An 8,299-nucleotide genomic window follows, 5' to 3' on the forward strand; every position below is an offset into this window, starting at 1 on the left:
AAAAAAAATTAACTACAAGGCTACAAAGATTTATAATTAATTAAAATATTGATTAAGAAAATAGAATAAAAAATATTAAATTAGATTCAAATGATGCTTTAATATAAATAATAATTTTTAAATCTTGCTCAAACCCTTATTGTCTTATGTCTTATGAATACATGATTAGGGTTGTTAAAAAGACTCTTTGTTCGTGAACAAATCGTTAAGCAAACGAGCCCAACACGAACACACTCTTTGAGCTCGAAATATAAACAAGCCGAACACTAGTTAAGTATGACTCGCTCGTGTTCGGCTCGTTTACACCCCTATTTGTATCTATACTTTTTAAAGCAAATATGCTCCAAAAGATTTTTAAATATTGATTAAAAAGAAATATTATTAATTTTAACAATTAATGTAAATTCACAAATTAAAGATATTAACTTTCAACTGAAATTTTATGGTTAAAAATCATTAAAAAGTGTAAAAAATAACTATTATGTGGGTTAAAAAGCTAAATTTTCTTTGTAATATAAAACATTTACGAAAAATACTTGAAGTTTAGTGCTTAATAAATAAATATTTAAAGATTCTTTGAACCTACTCCATGTGAAATTATTATAATTACAGACTGTACCTAAAAGGCTAAATTCACATACTCATTGGAATAGAGAATTTATTTATAACTTAAAATAGAAGCTTTCACATTCATTGAACCTAGACGGAGAATCTCATTGGAATACAGAATTTATTTTATAACTTAGAAGCTTTCACATTCATTGAACCTAGACGGAGAAACAAATCTCCTCCCGCCCATAATGTGAAAGGAAAATTTCACATATATGTTATAATTTGTTATTCATGGTTTGAAAAAAAATTCATTATATTAATTTATTTCACATATATTTTAAATGTAAATATCAAATCATAGGAGTCAGATATGTAAATAAATAAAAATTTTGTGATATGTATGTAAATTTTCTTTTTTAATATTCCCATCACAATAAATTTTGATGGTAGGCATGACATAGATCTCGAGGTATTTTTTGAGCAATAATCGTTCAAATTTTAATCAAAAGTCATTTAGAATTATGATTTCAACAAACTTACACTCAAGTCGACAGACCTAACTGTATCAAAAAAGGGTCAATTTGAGTCCAATCAAATACGGATCAAGCCTATAAACCATTTTTTTGAATTTTTTCGGGCATAATTGGAGGGTGAAACGGATTTTGAATATGATATGCTTATAGTCATTGAGCGTCTCGGCAAGAAGAATCCAACGAACTTAATATTGCTCAATTTTGACATTATTAAGAGACTAAAATTTCCATCAAATGTCATTCAATCAATGAGATCCTTTGGGTCGTCCGATCAAGAGTGGTCTGGATTCTTTTCTTTTTTGCAACCTAGACATTATAAATAGAGTTCTAGCCCCTCATGAGAAGAGAGCTTAGACCCCGGTCAAGAGGAAGACCACAATATAAAGAATATGGAGTTGTAGCTCAACATCCTTTGCCACAAATCTAACCTACTCTGATCATCAATGTTTTCAGCATGTGCCTCCTCTGATCATCGTCGCCTCTAATTACCGTTGCCTCTAGCCATTGTTTTTTTTAGTTGTCGCCGCCTTTGGTACCTCTGGCAGTCTCCACCTCCGGTAGCCGCCGTCGTCGTCCACTGTCAACCATCATCGACCATAACTTGCTCCTTGCAGCGAAGTCCTTTATGAAGTCACAACTTGCACTACGGAAACCCGCCGTACATTGCAAAATAACAATGCACCCCCCTTATGGTGCAATGATGCATCTCAAATATGGTGTAACGATGCATCTCAAAGATGATGACTCTCTTCAGACTCTTAAAGCTCATTCGGTGCAGCTCCTGACTTTGGCCCCTACGGCCGAAGAAGGTCAATGTGATTCACCACTATGGTCTATGCGATTGAACATGAACTTCGCGATCCACATCTCATGTAGCTTTTGACTTCTGTCCCCATGACATACTTATGTCATCATAGCTCACTGATACGACCTGTGTGACCGACTCTGACAACTGCGGCCTACAGACGTTATCACAACTCACTAATATGATCTATATGACCAAACTACGACTTTGGTGGTTCACAACTCATGCAACTCTCGATTTTGGTCCCATGGGTATATGAATGTCATCGAAGCTCATCACTACTGTCCACGCGTTTGGCTATAACCATGGTTTTAAAATTCCAATCAGATCAGCAAGTTCGATCAGTTCAACGGTGAACCAGTCATTTTATCGGGTTAGTTAAATCTCAAAATCTTTTCTTTATAAATTCAAGATTACACCAGCCATAACTGAACTGGAGAAATAGTGAACCAGTTTGAATTTTAAGAGTCGATCGTCTAAAATATTATTTAATTTTAGTCTTTTGATTTTAATCGGATGACGAAAAATAAGATATTTAAATTTTAAAAAAGCTAAAATATTATGTTTTAAATTCTTTATTTATAATATTATTCAAGATATGCAAAAATATTGTCTTAAATTGAATTGTTATTTGTTGAATCCATAAAAATGACATTAATATATAATTAATATATTATTTAAATTATCTTAAATTAATTTAAATATTTATTACATCATTGAACCTTTACTTGTTCTGGTTCAATGTTTGGTCCGATTTTCAAAACCTTGGCTGCAACCAACATGGTCTACAACGTATGCAACTCCTAACCTCTATATATGTGGCATACGGATGTCATCACAACTCACCACTGCGACCTATATAACTAATTAGGACCTCCAAGTTTCACAACTCATGCAGATTATAACTGCAGCCCCTGTGTCTTACGGACATCATTACAATTCCCCATTATGACCTGCGTGAACAATTATGACCTACATGGTTCACATCTCATGCAGCTCCCAACTCAGCTTCTGTGATCTACAAACGTCATTGTAGCTCACCACTAAGACTTATATAACCACCTATGGCTTGTGTGGTCCATAGCTCATGTTGCTCTCGACTCCAGCCTCTCTGACGTATAAACATCATCACAATTCATCGCTATGACCTACATGACCAACTACAACCTATATGATGTGTAGCTCCTGCGGCTTTCTAAACTTTCTAATAAGTCTTTTGTGGCCAACCAACGCTTGTGAAACAACCATCTGTGGCCTCTACAACCAACTACTACCATGACTTTCAACTACAACTTATATTACAAGCTGGCACTACAATTTAAATCCGCTTTCTAATAAGTCTTTCGTGGCCAACCAACGCTCGTGAAAAAACCATCTGTGGCCTCTACAACCAACTACTATCATGACTTTCAACTATAACTTATATTACAAGCTGGCACTACAATTTAAATCCACAACCTTCACGCTGGATTACTACCTCCATAGCAATCGACTACGGCCCTTACAACTTGCTATCACTGAGAACCATATTCTTTACAGCCCGACTACAACTATTATCAATGATTTTTTATTGTACAATTATAATTATTATCTTTGTAGCTCCATCTTTTTTAATTCAGAAAAAAATGTATTTAAAATTATATAGTATCATTTTAATTGAGCTAGGTTACGTGATTTTCTCCTATTTCTAGAGTTTTCCAGGAAAGGTGAACTTTTTATTTATAGTTGCAAGATATTAGCACACAATAAGTTGAGGTGTCCCGATCACCTCTTCCTTCATAATTAAGATAATTAATGATGCGAGTAAACTTCGGAGCTCCTGACATACATGAAATGTTAAGGTTGCATTTTTTCACAAGTTTATTAAACTTCAATGAATAAATAAGTAAACAAATAAATATTTGCCGGTGATTTAACTTAACAAAATGTTATTTTGCTAATTTCCAACTAATTGAAACATATATATATATATATATATATATATAATATGTGAAAATTAAGTTATAATAATCCTTTATGTGACTATATGAGGCATAATTTAAAAAAAATTGAAGATTATTTTTATATTTTTATAAACTCTATCCTTAAAACAGATAAAAAATAATTAGGTCTAAATATAACAATAGCATAAAATAAAAATAATAATAATAATAACAACGGTAGTTGGTAGGACTAATTATTCTTATTATGCGGGGCATTGGGATGCATCATTAGGCGGTGAATGTAAGCTAAACTCACAGGAAGTGAACGGACTACCGAACAGATAACAGATTGTTCTATAAAAGGCGGGGTTCGTATGTGCGTGCTTCGCCGTATACGATCCATTGTCTCGGCGGATAAGCTTAACACGCATTTTATCGTGCTCCATCTTCTTCCTATCAATGGCGTCGGAGAAGAGCAAGATCCTCATCATCGGAGGCACGGGATACATCGGGAAGCACGTCGTGGCTGCGAGCGTCAAGTTGGGCCACCCTACCTTCGTTCTTGTCAGGCCAAGCTCGGCCTCCGACCCTGCAAAGGTTGGATTCCTCCAGGGCTTAACCGGGGCGGAAGTCAAAGTTGTTCATGTAAGTAAATTACATCGTTGGGATTATGGTTTTAATTTGTTCTAGTTTATCGACGATTTAGGGGGTTTTGGTATTTCAGTAGATCCGGAAAGTGGCTTAAATATCTGAAATCATAAAAAATTGAATACCATTTTTATTGGTGCCCAACATTTTGGTAGATCTGAGAGTTGAAAATTGATACAAACTGATATATTTACTCATTTTAAATGATCAGGGGGATTTGAATGACTATCAGAGCTTGTTGAGCGCAATCAAGCTGGTGGATATCGTCATCTCCACCGTTGGAGGGCTACAGTTGGCCGATCAGGTTAACATCATCACCGCCATTAAAGAAGCAGGAAACATCAAGGTTCTCTCTCTCTCTCTCTCTCTCTCTTCTTGGAGCTCAAGTTCTGCTTAAAGCTACTTTGCAGGCGTATTTTCCACTTTGTATTTTGAAAATCAGTTTTGCAAAATAAAAATTTGAGAAAACTGTGAAAAAATTTCATGCAACTGAACATACTCTGTCATTTCTATCATAAGAATAGTTAGAATGTGATCTCAAAAGATGCCTGAATTTCTATTGGATATTCTAAATGGTTAGAATCAATTATTGTTTGTTTATTTAAGATTTTTTTTATTGCTTCATCATCATAAAGTTTATATTTTTTTATGCAACACCTAATTTTAAAATTTTATTAATATAGTAATTTAGGAAAAACTTATGATAAGGTTTGTAGAGATTTGGAGAGTTCCAGAAAATTTTATTAATATAGTAATTTTAAAATTTTATTAATATAGTAATTTGGAGAGTTCCAGAAAATAAAGATGTTGATATGACTTATATTCAAATCATTAAAGATGTGTTCAATGGAGCTATTACTTGTGTTCAAACGCTAAGGAGGATTGACCAAGTATTTTCCTATTTTAGTTGGATTACATTAGGGATCGCTTTAAGCCCACATATTTTTGTTTTAGTTATGGATGTGCTTACTTGCCATTTATAGGAGGATGTACCTTAGTGTATGTTTTTCGCTGATGATATTCTTCTTGTGGATAAGACTAGAGAAAGATTTCAAGAAAAACTTGAATCATGGAGGTCAAATTTTGAATCTAAACACATTCGTTTGAGTAGATCTAAAATTGAATATTTGGAATGTAATTTCAGTAGTAGTAGCAGTGGTAGTAGATCTAGCGGCGGAGTTGTAAAAATGGGTGTTGGAATGTAATTTCAGTAGTAGTAGATCTAGCGGCGGAGTTGTAAAAATGGGTGATCAAATCATTAAAAATGAGGGAACATTTTAAATGTCTTGAGTTTATTGTTGAAAGTGATGGTGATATAGATGGGATGTTGTTAGTATAATTCAAGTTGGATGGTTGAAGTGGAGGAATGCATCGGACTTATTGTCTGATAGATAAGAACCGCTTAGACTTGAATGAAAATTTAATAAGATGATGGTGAGACCCGCGATGTTTATGAAGCAAAATGTTGGCCTATAAAAGTGAAACATAAAACAAAGTTAAGCGATTTTGAGTTGAGAAATCTTTGGTTTATGAGTGGCTTGTGGCTTTACACTTAGAGACAAAATGCGAAATGATTATATCTGTAAAAGGGTTGGTATAGCTCCAATGGAAGGTAAGATTATAGAGAGTCGTTTTAAATGGTTTGGTCACTTCAATCATCAAACATTTGATGATCTGATTAGGAGAGTAGGTGCTTTTTTTCTGGCTGAAGTTCAAAATTGTTCGTATTCATTACAAAGTGGTGTATTTTTAAGAGTTAGAGTTTTATATTTTGTAACGGTAATTTAAGAAAATTGGGTGATAAAACAATGAAGCTATGATTTTGTCGTTGTATGCTTGATTTTTACTGCATCTATCATAATCATTCAAAGTGGAATTACTGATTGGAATGCGACCAATCTTACCTTAAAATTATCACTCTAATATAGGAATAATAGCATTACATAATAAACCTAAGACTTCAAATCCTTTCTTTTCCAACCTCTGCATTGACATGTGGAGATTTTCGTTAAAAAATTTTGGGGGCATTTACATACATACAACCCAACTCTTATATTTTTTACATATCTAATGCCCAAACTTTACTTTTTTACATTTATACGATCCAAATCTTTAATATTACATTAAAAATACCACTATTTTAAAATTTAAATTGTCAAATACACTTTCTCATTCATATTTAACGTGACATGTATGTAAAAACTGATGTTTAGCTGTTAGATATGTAAATACTTCAGAATTGAGTGGTATGTATGTAAATCTCCCAAATAATTTGCTAACACAGCACACAACTATCAGTTCAGCATGAACTTGGCCAGAAGAAATGACGTTGATGGTGCAAAACATTGTAAATTAAGAACTTATTGGTAAATTCAAAATGTTTGCAGAGGTTTCTTCCGTCAGAGTTTGGGTTGGATCCGGAACGCGTGACTAAGATAGAGCCGGCGGCATCCGCTCTCGCTGGCAAGGTTGCGATCCGGCAAGCCATCAAGGCAGAAGGCATCCCCTCATCTCTAACAACTACTTCGCCGGTTACTCCCTCCCCACCTTGGCTCAAGCCAGCCCTCCCGTTGACAAAATCACCATCTTTGGTGATGGAAACACCAAAGGTATTCATTCTCCTCGTTCTCCTCTCAACCAAAATTTATTTGGAAAATATACATACATTCCACACAATTTTTGTATTTATATATCTAACACCCATAATTTGATTTTTTTACCTATAATACCTTGGTGTCAAAAATTTATGCATGAGAAGTATATTTTATTTTTAAAAAGATGGTGATAGAAGCCATGTACAATGAGAAGTGTTTTTCATTTTTAACCATTCTATCATTATTGTTTTTTTCTTTTTTTGAATGCTTAATGAATGGTTAGTTTTTTTTTTGAATATTGATGAAATTTGGTCCATGTATAATTTTTATATTGTACATCACAATCAATGGATATAAAAATAAAATTTGGAGGGGTAAAATTTCATCTTTTCTTTGTATAAATAAAATTTAGGGACGTTTACAAACGTACCTCTCAATCTCGATAAATTTACCTATCGAGCACCTAAACTTTACTTTTTATAGTTATACCGCCCAAATCTTTCATATCACATAAAAAAAATCACTAATTTTAACTTTTAAAAACTGTGAAATACATATTTTCATGCATAGGCAAGTTGGCATATATGTAAAAATCAAAGTTTAGGTATTAAACATTTAAATGCATAGAAATTGGGGTGATATGCATGCAAATCTTCCTAAAATTCATACATTATTTTTGTATAAATATCTTTTCATAAACCTCATTTTAAATTTATTTTCATGATTGATTAATCATGCTTTAATTTGTCCCTTTACCCCCTTCATTAAAGAGCATAATTCATTTTTAACCTTCTGGCTTTCAGGTGTTTTTGTTGATGAAGATGATATTGGCATATATACCATCAAGGCAGCTAATGATCCAAGAACCCTAAACAAGATTGTCTACATAAGGCCCCCTGGTTGCATCTACTCTCACAACGAGCTAATCTCTCTTTGGGAGAAGAAGACCGGCAAAACCCTAGAGAGGATTTATCTCTCGGATGAAGAAATTTTTAAGATTATCCAAGGCAAGCTCTCCATTCATCATATGAAAACAAAATTTATAATGCCCAAAACAATTTTTTTAAATAATAAAAATGCATTTACATACATTCCAGCCAATTTCCATGTATTTAAATATCTCACACCTAAACTTTACTTCTTACATTTACACCACCCAAATCCTTCAGGTCACTTCAAAAATACACCTTTTCATGCATAGGTAAGCTGACATATGTGTAAAAATTGAAGTTTAGATGTTAGATA

The 8,299-nt window shown here is 33.4% G+C and overlaps 1 pseudogene; it reads left to right on the plus strand.

Annotated features, from left to right (window-relative positions):
- Window positions 1-4,187: 4,187 nt before the first annotated feature.
- On the plus strand, window positions 4,188-8,145 carry LOC110032457 (annotated as a pseudogene).
- The last annotated feature ends 154 nt before the right edge of the window (window positions 8,146-8,299 follow it).

This window comes from Phalaenopsis equestris, unplaced genomic scaffold (assembly GCF_001263595.1).
Source record: "Phalaenopsis equestris unplaced genomic scaffold, ASM126359v1 Scaffold000946, whole genome shotgun sequence".
In the NCBI taxonomy this organism is placed as follows: domain Eukaryota; kingdom Viridiplantae; phylum Streptophyta; class Magnoliopsida; order Asparagales; family Orchidaceae; genus Phalaenopsis; species Phalaenopsis equestris.